We start from the raw sequence: 18,840 nt of genomic DNA on the forward strand, positions 1-18,840 counted from the left end.
TGACCTTAGCATAGTCACACATGGGGTGTTTTTTCTCTTCTCCCTGTCACGTGACTTTAAAAATCGCAAGAATACTTTTGGTTTTTAGCGTTTTGTTCTGAAGCAATTTAGATTAAAACAAAAGTGATTGGTTCAGTCGTTCTTGAGATATTGCTCCATGCAAATTTTCTCACTTCTCAATCGCTTCTGAATTTCGCGTATAAGAGTCACTATCGTATGTCTTGATACGACATGAATCGAGAAACACATTCTAGAAACGTCAAATCAGCGTCGAGATAAAAGTGGCAACAATCAATATCGAGAGAATCGATTGTGATTAATTGTACACACGCTTTTTCTAATAGGAACGAGTGAACTTGGACTCGTTATCGCAACACGAGCCTGAATTCCGAGCGATTCTATCCGGTTCCCGACGCTTTCGCAGATTATTCGCAAAATATATCCGAGCGCGCAAAATGTTAATTCCGACGACGAATGTTTAAAAGAAGTTAAATAAAAGTTAGTGATTAATGATGGCAATTAGGCAAATAAAGTTGTCTCAGAGATGTTATTAATGTAATGTTACGCACAAATGTAAACACGTGTGCATAGAAATTTTCCGGCTTCCGTCACACACGGATATATGTGTGTGTGTGGGTGTTTGCAACTATGTGCGAACGCACGTGTTTGAGATATTTCAAAATATCAATTTACATACTTGCGAGTATTTTTAAACACACTTTCTAAATGCAACCTTTTATCACGCCTTTTATCGCAATGATAAATTACAAACGTCCGTGTTTTCTTTCTCGCATTTTTTTTTTTTCCAACTCTACGCGCGTTCGGATAAAATGTCAAATAAATACACGATAGTACCGAAACGAAATAAAAATTTCAAGTTTTTTTATTTATTTATATTTTTTTTTTGAATAAAACCTAAAGGTGTGTCTCTCGCGGTTGCAATCAACGACAGCTTTGTGGCGCAAGAACTCGACGCAAAAGCAAAATGCCAGGCACTTCGCAGAAAATCTTATACATGTCGGCAAACTGCACCGTCAGTCTTTGCAACTCGAAAAGCTAAGTAAACTCCCCTTACCAAAGGAAGGTCTTTTATGCCTCGTGAGGATTGAACTTGCACACACACATCTCTGATGATTTTTTACTTTCTTTACTTTTCTTCCTTCCTCGCTTTTCGCCGCGGGATTAGTAACGCGTCTGCACGTCGCGCGCGCTTTCAAAGCCGCGCTTTGTATTGCGTGCGCGCGTATTTATATTCCCGTACAATCCTTTCGAAAGTCGTTAAAAATTATCGGCCGCAACTCTCTTCCGAACCGCAACGAGTTTTGCGGTTCGGAAGAGAAGCAACCCCGACTGCCACCGTCGTCGTCGTCGTCGCTCTCTTCGTGCAACTCCGACCGGTATCGCGCGCTTTTCCTTTCTAGTCGATAAATCGCCGTTCTGCGACGGCGATTTATTGGAAACGCTTCTGGTATAATTAACATTTCGGTCGCGTTATAATTAACATTTCGCCGAATGAAGAGGAAGGAAGAGACCGGGGGGCCAAACAATTTCGATCGCGGATGTTATTCCGCGCAAATTGCGCCGAGCATCGACGTCGCGACGCTCGTTCGTCATCGTTCGTATATGACGACGTATAACAGCCAGTACGTAATACAGCTTAGGTTGTAAAAAAATGAACTTGCCGATGAATAAAATCGTGCGCCACGAGAGACAGACTATATAAAGTTACGACCGCGCGCGTGTACGCAGTAAAAAAAAAAAAAAATCCTCCCTCTCCCCGTGTACGTACATGATGTACGTAAATAATAACGTGCATAAATAAACATAAACGTGTAATACACATAAATTTATCAGCTCGCCGTAAAACCGCCGTTGCAAACTCGCTATTACTTATCAAGCGCGTATAAAACGCGCGCAATGTTCAATTTTCAACTGACGCGCGCGCTTCGTTTCTTTCACGTTTTTCGATAAAAAAAATTGCATATACAATTACTCGAATGCATATACAAATTAGAAAAAACGCGAACAAAAAACTAATAACGGCCGTTCAAGCGCCGAGCAGCTAAGGTGCGCGCGCGCGCAACACCGTGGGTAAGTGATAACGAAAACGATCGCGCGAAACACAACCGAGAAACGACGCGAATATCATTAGCACATAAATTGCGGCGTTTGCATATTGTATCTATGAGAGTTATATATTACTCTATAAATAGCGCTCGAGAACAGTATATGGAGAATAGAAAACAAACGTGCTCCTCGAGAGACCTGCACCTGCAGTTTCCGCAAACTACTTGTGTTCATTAACGTTTCTATCTTCTCGATCGCAAAATTCACAAATGTATATTAAAATGTCAACGAGAGAGAGAAAGAGAGAGAAAAAAAAGAGAGAGAGAGAGAGAGAGAAAAGAAACGAAAGTGACAAACATTTATAAAATGAAAAAATAACAGAAGACAAATATTTCAGAAAGTGCTCGAATTGCGTTTGAAGAATATTGTGTATCTTGTGTGATGTATTCGTTCGTTTGCACACAATTTAGCAATGAGATTCGCTCGCCGGCAGAATGTTTTGTCGTTTTTTATACAAGAAACAAACACACGAGAAAAATCTTGATGCGCAACACACAAAATATCTTGAAAAACAATTAGCGAGTTGCGCGTTACAACGTTAGGAACAAATATTTTCTCGTTGCACACACCGCAATAGCAAATTGCGCGACCGATTATAAAACGACCGATCGATTTTATTTGTTAAATAATCGGCAGAGGATCATATTTTTTTTTTATATGTATCTTTAAAATATTGCTTCGCGCGATTTCTCCTCTCGGAGAAGGATAAATATTATCGCGCGCGCGCGCGCGTGACGCGCGATTTTTCCAAGTGTGACTTATTTTTTATCACATTACTATTCAAATCCCCGCACGCGATAATGGACCGCTTTCGAGAGAATCTCGTTGACCTGAATTTATGACAAACATTATCGCCATTGCTCGTCTTTTTAAAAAAAAAAAAAAAAAAATCATCGCATCGAACGCGATTCAATAATACATTTAAAATCCGCTCGCAAGTAAAAAAAAAAAAAATAATTCCGAGAATTTCCTCTAAAATTCATTTTCGTGCGAATCTATCGTTTTCACATTTCCAGACGTCATATTCGCCCATAAGCTGTCCAATTCCAACACTTTCATGTCAGGAGGGCTTCGGTGACTCAAAGCCCTCCGGGGGATTGCTCTATTCAGATAAATTCAATTATACCCCGGAATATTGGAACTGCCTCCGGCACACGTAAGAATTCGCGGCAAGAACATCTTATTATTTCTTCTCGAGAAGCCAAAGAAAAAATGTTAGGTCTACTAAAAAATCTACTTTTCGTACGCATAAAACGCAATTTAATAAAATCCGCTTGACATCCGCGCGCGTGTGCGTCACACAGAGAACAAAGGAATATTTAATAGTAATTAAAATAGTAATTAAAATAGTAATTAAAATAGTAATTAAACCTCCTCCCTCCGTAAAGAGATATAACGCTCGATTGCCACTACGCAATTAAGCGGTGGATTTTACTCGCGTCCATTATCTATTGTTTCGTCCCGCTTTAAACTTTATGCGGACTTAAGCAGTCGGGGAGCTTAGCGAGTTTTGCCACTGAGATCAGCGTCTATCTCGTAAATTAGATGCGTCAAGATGAAATCTGGTCGAGATTTTCCTCGAGAGAACTTTTTCTTCGCGGAGATAAGAAACAACAGAGTTCCCGAGTCGCCAAATTAAGTCATTAGAGTCAGCGACGAAACTGGAAATTTTATTTACCGTGAAAGAGAAATGTGCTACGGTAACGCGCACGCCTTTTTTTGTATAAATACGTCGGAACGCAATTGGTGACGAAAGGTCGCGCGTTCTTCCACACAGGTTCTTTTTTTACCGTCGTCGTCTTCGGGGATAGACCACCGCCGCGCGCGCGCGCGCGCGCGCGATAGCAGATTAAACAACCGTATTTACGACGGTAATGCTCGACGACGTTGACCCCGGGAGTAGACTGTATTGTTCATAGCCGTAAATGCACGTGAGTGCGCGCACCCGTCGTCGTGTTTTTATTGAATTTCCTGTCGACAGTCGGAGACTCTCTTGAGACGCGGCGAACGGAAGAACGAGAGAGATGGAGAGACCGTTCAAACGGGCATTTAAAATGAGGCAGGCGTCATAAAAGCGAACTGGTGAAATTTTCATTTAATTGCCGCGCGCGGTCACGATTATTCTCGCGCGATATTCCCTTTTCGAATTACGGTAATGGCGCGGTTGGGTCATATCACGCGAGCAACCATTACGGCGCGCATAACGCGACGAAGTTAAGGATCAGAAATGGTCGTCTTCGACCGGCTTCCTTCCCACACTCACTGTGCGTAACTCGCATCTCGTAAAAAGAAACAACAAAACTCGTAATACTAATAATTGAATTTAATAAGATACAAAATTTAATAAGATAAAAATTTAAACAAACTAACAATGAAATTAAATTGAAACAAATTTAATAGATTTGATACAAAAAAAAAAAAAAATACTTAAAAATATTTACAATTTTAAAAAATATTTCAAAGTAAATATTTGTTTTTATTAAATCGCTTTGCTTAAATATTATCACACGTTGTTCAAATATCAATAAACGTATCTACGTGTTGCGTTTGATCTTTTTTGGCATTGTGATGTCTGGACGACGAGTTGTTACGTAAGAAATAATTAATTTGTTTACTTAGCTCGCGCGCGCACAAGATAACGCGCCCGCGCGATGCGTCGTAAAACTCGTCCTTAAAAACACTTTTACCGAAATGAGATCGTAACGAACTTTATTGCTTTTAATAAGATCTTGTATTAAAGAAAACAACTTAAGCAAATAGACCAACCGAGCTCGCAACCGAGAGAAACTATATATTCGGTTCCCACGTCTCTTCTTCTATTTGCACGATCGTTACTCGAAGCACGTGCGGGTCGACGATATGGCGAACTCGTGATAACACATCTTCGACGTGAAAATAACATTTGATTTCGCGGCGATAGGTTTCGCGTTAATCTGCATAAAATAACGAATGTCTCGTTTCGCTGACCTTTAGTCAAAGTTTCTTGTTTTGTTTCCAAGCGAGTGTGTGTGTGTGTGTTGCGCCTCGAGCTGATGGTTCGCAATCGTGTTGCACGGCAAACGTAATGCGCATGTTATTTCTCGAACCAGGCTAAATTATGACTGATAATATTTTAACGCCACGACTTATCTCAATAGCGTTTGGACTCTGCTATTTATGGTACCAGACGACTCTAAACATAGAACATTTATATTCCGTTTGATCTTTTCTTAATCTATTCCGTTTCTCTTTCTCTTTTCTATCTCAAATCAGGCGCACCTACTCGCGTCTCTTGCTTGATATTTGAAAAATTCTCAATTACCATAAGTCGCGGCGAGATAACGCAAAAATTTATTACATGGAAACGGAAGAAAATAACTTCGGATAGAAAACTGAAAGACGTTGAGAGAGTCGAACAGAAATTTCGATCAACAAAAATTCCAGAGATAACGAAAACGTTCATCTAAGCGTTTCGATATCACAGATCAAGATAAATTAATTGCGAATATTATTAGCTTTGCTCTCATTTTTCTTTTTTTTTTTTATAGAAATTATCGGCTACAAATTCGATAAAGGTTTAATTAAATCATTATACTTTCTTATCTGTGAAACATTCTCTCTCTTTCTCTTTGCGTGCAACATGTGCAACTTTCCACCTTATCGTCCGCGCTGTCATAAAAAACTAAATCAGACGTAACGCGCGCGTATAAATGTTGGTTGAATTCGAAATGGATATTATAATTGCGGTATCCTTTAAATAAGCGCGCGTGTAAAAACACGAGCGGAATTTATCCGCCAACAGAGAGAAACGCACACACACACGCGCGCGCGGCAATCAATTTTGCGATTGACGCCAGCTTAACACGTTCGATTCCCCGTAGTTAAGCTCGTGTATTATGAAAGACGTTCTCAATTTAAACAGTCACCGCGGTCCCGGCGTGCGAACCCGCCCATTCATAACTCCGACGCGATAACGATAACAAGGTGATAAAACCGGGCTCGTGCCTCGGTTCTCGGTTTGTTGCCATTATTGTCGTCGAGAACCTGGGAATTACGACGACAACAACGTGACTTCTCTCCCATTGCACGTCTCTTCTCTCGCGTAAATTTTTAATGGCGAGAACAATAGCTCCGAGATGTGCATTGTATTTTCCATGATATATGTATATGTATATATATATATATATACACACGTATGTGCAATAAAAATAGAACGCGCGATATGTCTGGCAAAAAAGAAACTTTTAATTAAAACAAAATTCTCCTCTATCGAGAAGTTGCTCGGGTTGAAAATTGCAATATTTCCCGCTTCAATTAAGGCGAATGATAGATCGCCAACAACCGAGCACACACGTTTCTTGAAGGGAGAACAATTGTAACAAAATATTATACACGCAATGTTTAAAACTACTAATTGAAAACGTAGCTTAAAAAAAAAAAAAATAAAATAAATTTTCGAGATCCTCAACCGAAAGCCGCGATTTACAAAATTCTGCTTGCCGCCGCGGGGCACAATCAGAGAAAAATTTAAAAAACCATTTCACAAAGTGACGTAAAAAATACGTCGGCGGCTGCGTCAGGACATTGAGAAATGTTTTATGTTTAATATATGTAGCAAAATTTTTTAACAAGTTTAAATATTGTACGATAATAATTTTTTTTTTTTTTTTTTTTTTTTTACGGAGTGCTCACCGATACACGTCCCATTATTGAAACATTTATCTCATCTCGAACTGATTTCTATCGAGATTCGAATCGAGTAGAAGATAGCATTTCCGCGTAACTCGAAACTGTTGCGGAATATATATCTCGCTTTTCCGAACAGGATTTTCCTCTTTCTATAGATAACGCGTCAAAACTTCCGCCTGAGGCGCTTACTCGAAAAACCTGTTATACATATTCTATGTACTATCATGGGGATTTTCCGACGGGAATTCGCGCGAAAGTCCGTAACGAAATTTTTCCCGGCCCACAAACTCTCTTTCACAAGGCGTTTTCATCAACCGGTCACTTAATTTATTCCGCGCGTCTTCGATACACACACACACACACACACACACACACACACACACACCGGAGCGTACGCAACTGTATTAAAATTGCAAACGGTTATTTGTTATTAAAATAGTTTCTGTTATCTCCGCAAGCGGTGAAAGGTGCGGGCGCCGCTACGAATTCCGCATGTTGTTGCAAAGTAGAAAGAACACGCTCGGCAAAACAGTCATGCACCTCTCGTAAGTTCCACGCTGTATGGATTCTCTTCCGTAACATTAACCAACCTTTTTCGACATGTGCGTTGCGTGCGCGCTCGCGCTTTTCATCTGTCATACACACACAGACAGATAGCACCCATATATTTTCACACTCGGCGCGCATATACTCTCTCGCACGAATCCGAGGGCACTTTTAACGGTTAATCTTCTCGTTCTACGAAGACCGAAGATGTGGATATACTGCGTTTTCTTCCGACTTCGTTGCAGCAAGTTGTCGCTCTGAATAAACAGTTAGAATTTCACTCGGCGAGTTATCCGAAGCAAGTAGATCGCGCGGAACAAGAGAGAGAGAGAGACTCTTGTTCAAGAGTCTCTGCATCAAATCTAGATTGCGTACTCTTTTTCTCGTTCTCTTTATATCCACTTGAAATATAAAATAACGTTAGCTAACTTTTACGGAAAGCTCGATAAAACAATATTCTCTTCACAAATGTGACGTTAAAAGTTAGAGAGAGAGAAATATATATGTATATATGTGTATACACGGAAAAAAAAAGTTTTGCTATTACATGGTCAGCAAGAAAAATGGTTGATCCTTCGAAATTTTTTGTTTCATCAACAAAATGTTTTGTTGGCAAGACAAAAATTTTACTAAACTTAACAAATGTTTTTTTGCTGGCCAGTAATTAATTTCTTGCTATTCTAGCAAATTTTTTTTTCCGTGTACATATATATATATATATATATGAACGATACAAACTGCAGCATTTTGCTGGGAAATAAGCAACTAGAAGAAAGAAAGAAGCAGAGAATGTAAATTAGTTCCGTCGTGTATAGTACTGCGAACGGCCCGGTATGAATAGCCGCCGCTATTCACATCGGTAGCTCGTAGCAATACAGTCTCTATTTGACGGGCTAATTTACATTCCGGACGTAACAGTATTGTACAGAAAATAGTGCACGTAGAGAATCAACGGGATAAGAAAAAGGATTTTTTTTTATTCTTTCAACTTAATTGGGTACGTTTATATTAAAAAATGTGGGGAAGAAAAACGTGTTTGCGCGTTTGTTTTCTCACGCTAAACCAAGAGTAAAGTTTATTATTATTATTATTATTATTATTATTTTGAAAATTACTCTCGCTCTTGTCCGGACGCGAAAAATGCTGCGTGCTCTTCCTTTACCCGCTCGTTTATTATTGGTGTGTGTTAAAAAACTATACGGAAATATCACGACGACGAGAGTAGTTTTATTGACGACGTCCGGGAGGCGCAACTAATTGAGCTTTATGAGAAAAACGCGCATGTAGAATACGTTCCAAACGAGAGATTTGTCAGCGTGTAATAAAGTTTTTTTCGCGATGAGCGTCTGATGATGAATTATTGCAGTTATCGCCTCGTGCGAAAAAGTGCGAAGGTTATTTTTTTGTTTTGTTCATTTATTACGTACGCAATTATCCGGCGGAAAATAATAAATGTTTTGTTAATCTTTTGCCTTCTCGTGCGTCACAGCGAAAATGGAGAAAAATGGATGAATAGAGAACGTGATGACCTGGATTCGCACGTTCGAACTGGGTCATCCCCTCGGTTTTAACTGGAATTTTCCTCTGCGACACACAACGCGCTATGAAACATTTCTCGTTTGTGATTGCACGTAGCGTTAATTTGACGACCTATTTTCGAGTTATCAAAACGTGCGCGAAATTGTTTTTTTTTTTCCTCCTTCCTCCCCCAGTTTTTCACATCGATGTTTCTCTTTCACCTTTCGCCCACGTTTCCGTCCTACGTTTTCATTGATCACATCGAAAATACGAGCGATAGACGTCGTCGTTGTGTTGCGTTTTCAGTTATTACGCGTTTACGACACTCGATTGCGCACAAATGCGCCCGGGAAATTTATCTGCAAAACCAAACGCTAACGCGAATAACGTCGAGCGAACACGAAGCAACGATTCGAACGCGCGAAGAAAAAAGTAGATGTAATTATTGCGCAACCAATAACGTTGATATAAAATCAACGTTCTCGTAAATAACAAAATTAATCTATTTTCGAACACACATAGTTCCCAAGTGAAGTGATTTTCAAAGCGATACACAATTGTTCTTTAAATAATTAAATTAATAACATACGGTTAAAAGACTATTTCAAAAAAAAAAAAAAAAAAAAGATTCTTTCAAAAGCTCCATGTTTTCGATTTTTATTTTTAATATATTTTTCCAATTAAAAAACTACGATATTTTATTTTATATATTCGATATTATACTTAATATTTTATATTTTATATCACGTACATATATGATGTTTATTTTGTATTTTACTTTATGTAAAAATAATAATAATAATAATAATAATTCAGCGCGACTAATTAACTCTTTTCTCTCTCACGCTCGCGCGCTATTTTTGTAATCGCAAAAGTGTGAACGGTCTTTTAAACGGAAGACCAAACAATTTGATTTTGATGTGTCAATGTTTTTCACTTTGTTGCGAAATATCACGCGGCATTCCGCGGCGTGTTTTATTCAGCTTGTGTTACTCGGACGCACTTTAGCGATACAAATAATTAATTGTTACGTACGCAAGGTAATTCGCCGAGTCAAAAGAGATCAAACACAATACAACACTCGGTCGGGCGGACAAATTGAAAACGAGAGACGAAAAGTCTCGAGCGGACAATGTGCCGAGCAGTTGGCAATGCGGTCGAGCATCGTTGCAAATAATTCAAGTGCATTGCGATCGCGATTGTAACCTCGTGCAAACCTGCGCGCGCCCGCGCGCGCGCGTTTCGTGACGAGAATATTACAATAAACCGCTCGCCGCGCTTTTGTTCGGGTACTTTGCAAATTACGAAATTGATACGGTGTTTACAGTGTCGCGTTGACTGTATCGAGTTATCCAAAGGCTCACTACGCGTTATCTAGTGTTAATTATGAATATTGATTGTTTCCCGTATAAATATATCAAGCTGAATTAATTCGCGTGAATATTTTATATAGAATTAACTCCCGATTTTGTCGACACTGCAAAATGTTACCATGCTATTAAAAACCCTCGCTCTTCCATATCCACGTAATACGGGACGCTTCTTTGTATAAAAATTCTCTCTCTCTCTCTCTTTCTTTCTCTCTTTCTCTTGAGTTGGAAAAAGTTCACGTTCGACGTGAAATTGCGAGAGAATCTCGCAAGGATACTCTTTCAGGAAGTTCGTTCTCAGAATATTCAGACTTCATTTTAAAGCAGAAATACCGCTCTTCCGCATCTTCTTCGGAGACATTGTTGAACATAATTTCCTCTCGACAAAAGTCTCATTTCCCGATAATCATAATCCCGAGCAAAAGCGATCGACATATTACACATACACATACACACAAAGTTGCCTGCGACACACGGTTATATGGCCGGTATAAATGTCCAAGTACACTTATCGAATCACAACAAGCGCGGTTATCGTAAATTTCTGAAGCAGAAGAAATGATAATACTGTTTGCAGTTCTAATCTCGCTACAGACATTTCACAAACTCGATCGCACAAACAAAACGTGTACACGTAACTCACGTGTCGAGTTTCTCTTTCTTCTCTGTTTCTCTCTCTCTCTCTCTCTCTCTCTCTCTCTCTCTTCTCTTACAATGAGAGAATACACAAAAATAAGATTTGCTAGAATAGTAAGAAAATTAGTTAAGCAAAACAAATTTGCTATAACTCATTCAATTTTGCATTTTGCCAACAAAACGTTTTGTCGACAAACCAAAAACTTGAGTAAATTTTTCTCGCTGGTTATGTAACAGCAACATTTGTTTCCGCGTAGAAACAATATAAGTTTCTTAAAACCTGAACCTGAACATAATTTCGAAATATTCTGAATAACAATAAAATAATAAAATTCACATGTATTAAACTGCGCGATATTCGCGATTTTTTATTTCGAGCGGCAGTTTAAGTTTAGTGGTTTTGCAGCTGACCGACATTAAAGTGGAATTGGGGAAGAGGACTTTAAAAGAACATTTAGAGAGAGAGAGAGAGAAAGAGAGATCGCTTCGCGGAACACATGTTACATTATGCATGTGAAATGGAGTCTACGTGACCATAGAAACAGAAATAGATTCATGCGAAGGTCATGGTACACATTATGCGTTTTTGAGTAATCTGAACTAAATCTTTGTGTGTCACGCGCGCACACAACAATAAAACCGCCGCGCGGCGTAAGGTTCCGAGGAAAACTCTCAATTGCATTTGCGAGAAAGCGACCGGCGTTTTATCGAGCGTTGCGAATCTCTCGCGCGCGATCCGTTTCCTGCTCCGCTACTTTCTATTCGGTACTTCACTCTACCGTCTTGCCAGATGACGGTATCTACTCAACATCAGAGATAAAGCACGTAGGAGCACATATATACACACAGTGTATTCGATCACGAGCCGCTAGCTGCGGCGCTTACAGCGTGGAAGTGTGTTGAACGTCGCTTCTGCTCACCGATCGAAGCATCAAAGTGCTGTTTATGCTTCCAAGTGGCTCCTTCTATCGATGGCCGGTAGCAAATAATCATCTCGAGAGAAAAACAAAGATCTGTTTGCTGCGCGATCGACACACACGTGTGCAACACATTGGCTTTGAAATTGAGCGACGTTTGATTATAATATACCCAACAAATTAAACGCGTTAACACACGCACGCACGCACGGGGAAGCGGAGTGTCGCATAATTTGCGACGCGAACCGTCCTGATTTCATTCGTTTCCGTCGTCGTCCGCGCGGCGGCAATAACATTCACGAAAGCCCCCTGCTTTCGTCGTATCGTGACGATCGATTTGGCATTCGGGCGGCTTTCCATTGTTGTTTGACGCGTCCGACCGATATCAAAGAGGCGAAAGAGAGATGCGTCGTTGTCTCTCTCTACTTTTATGACGGATTCTTCATGCGTTTCGAATAATTTGCGAATAAATAAACGAGAGATAAACGCATTAAACTTAGCACCGAAATATCTTCGATTGCGTAAAATTGGTCGATAAACATATATCTCTGTTACGTTAAAATAATTAAAATTGTTTTGTATACTTGCGTCAATCCCCGCGTACAATCCCCGCGCTGGGTCCTTGGTCTCTCCTCGTCATTTTCTAAATAATTAGACGACGCAGGACGACGATAGTCTCTATTAAAGGCAGAGACCGACGGCTTTCGATCGCAGATATTCCGTCTCTCTTTCTCTTCAATCACAAACACCGTGCGCACGCGCGCGACGAAGAACGCGTTGCGTGGGTGACGCTACGTCGCGCCACGCCGCGCCACGCCGACGCGATACGCAACTTCCAGAGCAATGCGTCGTAATAACTCGCGCGTCCGAAACGACTGTTCGGAAATTGCCCGCGTCGCACATAATCGTTTTCATGTCCCTTGAGCGGGGCGGCGAGGAGAATGAAAGTATGTGAGCGTGTCGTGTGCCGCACCGCGCGCGATCCGCATTGCGCGCAGCGCGCAGATTAATTCCCGAATGGGTCCGAAGGGATTTAGACACGACAAGCCCCGGCGTCCCTTTCTCTCTCTCTCTCTTTCTCTGTGCGAAAATTTTTCACCAAAAAATGGCAATGTCGAACGAGTGTTTCATTTCGCGTGCGGTTAAATTAATAAAGATCGATCGCAAAAATATGTTGCGATAATAGCGCAGCGCGTATATTTTGCGACATTCAAATCGAATTTTAAACAAATCCGTGTCTTCAATCACACTGGTTATTTATTTATTTATGTTTTTTTTTTTTTTCACCGTCATTCGACTAACGGAGATCCGTGTCCTCGTCGCTCTTATCGGACACGAACTGTATAGAATTTCTCATACTCAGACAGTTGGTATTTTATTTATCAAGGAGAAGCGACGCGCTCTATCGCGAGACCAAGAGAGATTTTCCTCCTGACGTGACGCTTCCTGTGGAAAATATGTCGCTCGCTGTGTTTCCCTTCTCTTCCATCGCGCTCGAAGAATAAATAACCGTAAAACGGGATACGAACTCCCTTAAATAGCGAAGCACATAAGTCGCCTCGAAAACGGCTATCTCTTCTTGCTCTCCTTCTCGTGCCTTTATTCTCCTCCGTTCTTCGACCCGGAAACAATTCCCCCTGCTTATCGCAACGTGTGTTATTCTAACACCATATATTGTTTCCAGATAATCCTACACGTAGTAACATCGAGTGTGGATCTGTATTCCGGTAAAGCTTCTACCCTACCACGCGATAAATGTAAAACCGTCTCGAACGCGTTTTTTTTTTCTCCGTTTTTCTCCACAATAAAAAAATTGGATTTTTTTTTTTTTTTCAATTAAAACGCGCTATATACACACACAGACGTTAATCTGCACACTTTCTCGCAGTTGGCGAGACGCGCGGTTTCGATCGAAAACGTGAGAACTCGACGAGTGATCTAATATTCGCGCGAGACCGCGCGCGAACATATTAATTTTTCGTAACGAGACCAGACACGCGCATTTACACGGCAATCGATCGACAACTCACGTTAACAATATTGAATAATTGACGAAACGCAAACCGATCATATTCGACTAATTAATTGCCTGCGTTCGCGATTATCGTTATTACGACGTGGAATTTACGAGCGCCGCGTATCTCTCTCTTTCGCGCGCGCGCGCGAGGTGTCGTGTACGTGCAATGCGTGCGCGCGTATGTTTGTTGCGATATAACACGCGAGTTTACTGTACTGTAGCGCCGCGGCCTCGTGAGTCTCGTGTTGCGCGAACAATAAGATAGACTCAAGAGACTCACACTCTATGTATGTTATTGTTAAGCTTGCGATTAAACTTCTTGGATCGGGTTTCTCCTCTCTCTCTTTGATTTTCTCTACCCGCCTCTGAGAAAAGAGAATTTCGCCGCGCGACTTCGAATCTCTCAATCGAGCGCCGGTTTACGTTTTCAAATTCGCCAAAGGCAAAATATTATTGTTTTAAAATTACAAGCAGCTGCCTATTACGAGAGACGGACAGCGGACGGAATATAGCTTTGGTAAACAAATCGCGCCGTCGAGTTATATTCTCTGCGCGGCGCATTTGTGTGTTCGACTCTCTCTCTCTCTCTCTCTCTCTTTCTCTCGTGCATGCCTCTCTCCGCACAACTCGGCGGAGCGCAGGTTTTTCAGGTAGCCGCGGGTTTTAACTTGAAGAACACGCGCGCGCATTCATGCATATTTATATAATTCAATGTCACGACATCTCCGCGAGAGATCGCAAGAATTGTTTAATTTAAATTGATTTTCGCCGATCCGGCAGCAGCGGCGGCGGCGGCCCAACTCGATTGCGAGGGGACGTTTGACGTGTGTTTCAAACACACTGTGTGTGCGTGTGTGTGAGTGGGTGTACGGAAAAAAAAAAGAGAAAATATCGTGTTTTTACAGCGTATAAGTATAAAATATTAATTTGACCTGTACGGTGTCGCGTATTCACAAAAAATACCCTTTACATTTTTGCCGTTGCAATTTTTTTCCCCTCTTTTACGCGAATGAAAGGAAAGGCGAGAGACCACAGAAGAGGGAACTCACAAACGCGTATTTTCTCTTTTCAGCTCTTGTGATTCGAAAATATACACGTGGCTAGGTAACTACTGTGGATACGCGTGCGCGATAATGTTGCAAATTTAAAATAAACTTTAATTAGCCAAAATTTAATATTACTCGCTTACTTATATTGTACGAGATTAAAAGTGCTAAATGAAACGCGAATGAAGTGCTTAAAATAATAACTCTCGCGTTTGCCGTTTCAATCGTTTCGCGTGTTCGCAAAAATTGCGCACCGTGAAACGAGTTAAATAATTTCTACGAAAAATAAAAATTTTTGTGTTTTAAATAAAATAAACCTTCTTATTCACGCACGAGAGACTAGCGCCGCGTCGTAACAATTAATGACGATGATTCTTGTTTTGTTTGCAACACCTACTATCGCAAAAAAGATTCGAATCTATTGTCTCACAAATTCACTTGAGTTAATCGCGCGAGAGCGCGATACGAATCATCAATCTAAGATTAATCTGCGAGAGAGCTGACGTCGTTGTAAATTTAGACGCGCGAATTTATGAGAGGAGAGAACTTTGCGCGAGCGAAACGTGCGATCTCATTCGTCTCAATCATACTATTTTCAGAGAGAAAGAGAGAAAGAAAGAGAAAGAGAAAGAGAGAGAGAGAGAGAGAGAGAGAGAGAGAGAGAGAAAGTCATGGAAAAACACGAAACATCGAGCACACCCAGGAAAACAAAAACATAGAAAAATCAACGCCACCTCTCCGAACGAAAATTATCGTCCGCGAAATATATATTCGACATAAATTTTCTTTTGTTTGCGATTTTAAATTGAGAGAATTCTTGACTGTCTTTGTGTCGCCTCATTAAATTACATAACGTCAGAAACGAGACATTACGAAACAACTCTTGTCACGCAATTCAAATCTTAATGAACTGTAATGCGTTCGAATGTGTCAACACGCAATCGACGTAACGAATGAAGATTAATATAACACACACACACACACACGCGGAACATAAAATTTTCGACGTGTGTATTTCGCGCGCAAATATATATCGCAAGAGAATTAGAGTTTTGCCGAGATATATATATATATATACAACACGTGTATATATATATATCTCCGCGCAAAATTGACGTAAACGTGTGCACATTTATCAGCGCGGAGTAATAAGAAGAGAAAGTTGCTGCAGTTTTTATCTAGTGTAAGCAGGTTTTTATAGACGGTTGAAAACTTTGTAGAGTAACCGAGCTTGTAATTAGCACCTATTCAACGATTGGCATCTGATAATTTTAGCTCCTAGATGCGTTTACATTTTTGTTTACGGAGTTCGCTCTTTACTCCCGACCAAACATTTGACAACAGCAGGATTGTAATTTGAAACTTTTACGACACCGTTAGTTCTTAGAGTCCATTGGCTGGCGCTCGTAAAAGGAACTGACAGATTTTTCAAGTGCCAATCACCGGGTTGGGTTTACCTCATGATATGTGTATATCTCTCTCTTGCGTTATCAAATTCCAGAGATAAGGCGCGCGTATAAAAAAAACCCACCTCAGTCTATTTCGATGGAAATTACACGGACGTTAAAAGACGCGATCTCTGGTTTCCACTTTCAAGTTGGTTTCAAGAAAGTATAACAAGAGCAAAAACCGATTTCACCTCTCTCCCCCCTCCCGCCCCAGAAAATATCCGATTTGTCTCAATGAGACAAGGATCTCGATCGTTCGCGGATGTATGGGGGAAGTTTTTTGTGTGTTGCGTTTCTCTCTCTCTCTCTCTCTCTCTCTCGTCTCTACATTCTCTCTTGACATTTTAAGGATTTCGAGGGTCCAGGATTTTACGACTGTAAACCCTTCCAATATATCCGCACGATTTGTCTCACTCACCCTGCAAATTGTTCCCTATTGTTTCCGGTATTTTACCGAAGACGATCGCGAAGCTACATAAAAGAAAAAAAGTCAATAAAAAAACCGGGAACATTTGTTTGGTCTTTTCCCGATTCGCGGAAAAAAAACAACATTCCCCGAGTCGCTCATCTTCTATTCCGATGTTTCTACATTTTATTTATTTACGCACATGTTGTTATATCGCGAAATGTATTTTCGAACTTTTAGTGTTCTGTTCGTTTTCTTCGCGTGTAACAATTTTATAGTACGCGCACGCGCAAAAATAAGAGCGCAAATTAGTGTAACTCTCTGAGAATTATCTACGTGTGCGCGTAATCTCATTCCGCGTCGATCCGCGAACGGATCTGGAAAATGTGTGCTGACCTGGTCCCTCGCGGAGAGCCCGAGAGAACGCGGAGAGATCCGAAAACAGACGTGACGATAATAACTTTCCGTAAACAAGATGGCATTGGATCGCGAGCGACGAGATGGATGGGATTCTCCCACCGAGTGTGCCCGCCGATTCGTGTCACACAAGAATCAAAACGATCAGAGAACCAAATTCCTACCGCCCTCTTCCGCGCCCGAACTGTCAATTCCCGTGTTTTCCCAAACCGAATCGCGTTTGATTGATTGGCATAATGGATGATGTATGTGCAACGAAAATGTTTCGCACAAGCGGGGGCAACAACCCCCGTAACGCAAGCGGAACGAAACTTGTGAAACAATTGTGCGCGCACAGCACACCCAAGTTTGTTTTGTGCGCATTAGTCGTAGATCGAGCAAGAAAACCGTCGTAACTTTTGATTGCGATCGAGCGTAAATAAAATATCGCGCTCTCTCCCGAACAAATTCTCTCGAAGCAGCGCCCGAAGACGAAACCCGCTATGGTATATATCGCAAGAAAACGCAAAAAAAGAAATTAATTACCGGAACTGAGTACACACAGCTCGAGGCGAGCAAATTGAATTTTAAATCGAAATCCCAATGACGTGTACAAACCAGAGTTGTTGAGAAGGGAAATAATACGGCGATGATGAAAATAGAAACATTAACAGTTCTTTTCTCAGTCGAAAGTAATGGTTAGCGAATTTCAAACATTCCGCGAGGCGCAATCACAAAAACTAATGACACGGTAATAATAAAGGCGCTTAACGAAGTTCAAATAATAACATAAATAGCGCAGTGCGATGTGGCAAAGCGCACTTCTCCGAAGGTCGGAGTAAATTACGTAGCAGATTGCGCGTAATTACGCAGTTAAAATAAAACTTAAAAATAAACCGAAGAGAAAAGCGCGCGCGGTTAAAATAAACCTTGAAAGAAGAAAAAAAAAAAAAAACTCCCAACGCGCGCGCCTTCAACTTCTCTTTCGACTTGTTGTTTGGAAAATCACGGATTTCATCATAATCGTTCAGTTTTCCGCGCATGAAATTTCAGAGATTATAATCGCGTAATCTAATCCTCCGAGAACAAACAATCTGTGGGAAGTTAATCTTCTTGACAGAATGTTCGTTGCGCACACGCGCGTTAGTTTAATTATAAGAAATATTACGACTAATTTTCCTCTCTCGGTTTGATTAAAAATTATCGATCCCTCATACGTAATTAGCTTACAGTTGCCGCAATTAAACTCTCAAACGATGTTAGCATCGTTAACGTCAAAAGTATATAAAAGTTTAATTAACAAAAAATCAAAGTTTTACGAATTTAATGAAGAAAAAACAGAGGATTAAAATTGCGTGAAAATTTGCGCTAATGAATATTTGTCGCAACTTCAAGCTGTGTGTTTACAAATAAAACCGATGATAGACACAATTGCTCTTTATTGCGAGAGAGAGAGAGAGAGAGAGAGACGGAGAGAGAGAGAGAGAGAGAGAAAGGGAGAGAGAGAGAAACAGATTATTGATATCCGGGATATACGCGGATCTCGCGTTATAAACAACAATTGATCAAACATTCGAACGTTAAAACCACAACGGAAAGATATGCTGAATAATTTCATCAAATACATTAATATTTTATACAATGCGCGGAATAATATGTAATACGCCGATGATAAATCATGCGTTAAAAAATTATTGAATAGCGCGTAACTGCGAACGATTGAAAGATAAATTGTGTTTTCAACG

General features: G+C 40.6%; 1 protein-coding gene across 5 annotated transcripts in view; it reads right to left on the bottom strand.

Moving 5' to 3' along the window:
* The window catches only part of LOC109853415 (insulin-like receptor), an 87,352-nt gene that overhangs the window by 41,767 nt on the left and 26,745 nt on the right, over positions 1-18,840 (bottom strand). The window contains exon 1 of one of the 5 annotated variants that reach the window (XM_020425542.1): positions 11,786-11,802. The exons of the other annotated variants lie outside the window; for them this stretch is intronic. The gene's annotated coding sequence lies outside the window, so the exon portion shown is untranslated. Of the gene's footprint in view, positions 1-11,785; positions 11,803-18,840 lie in introns of those variants that run through there. 5 annotated transcript variants of the gene reach the window in all.

Source organism: Pseudomyrmex gracilis, unplaced genomic scaffold (assembly GCF_002006095.1).
Source record: "Pseudomyrmex gracilis isolate BER0280 unplaced genomic scaffold, ASM200609v1 scaffold_48, whole genome shotgun sequence".
NCBI lineage: Eukaryota > Metazoa > Arthropoda > Insecta > Hymenoptera > Formicidae > Pseudomyrmex > Pseudomyrmex gracilis.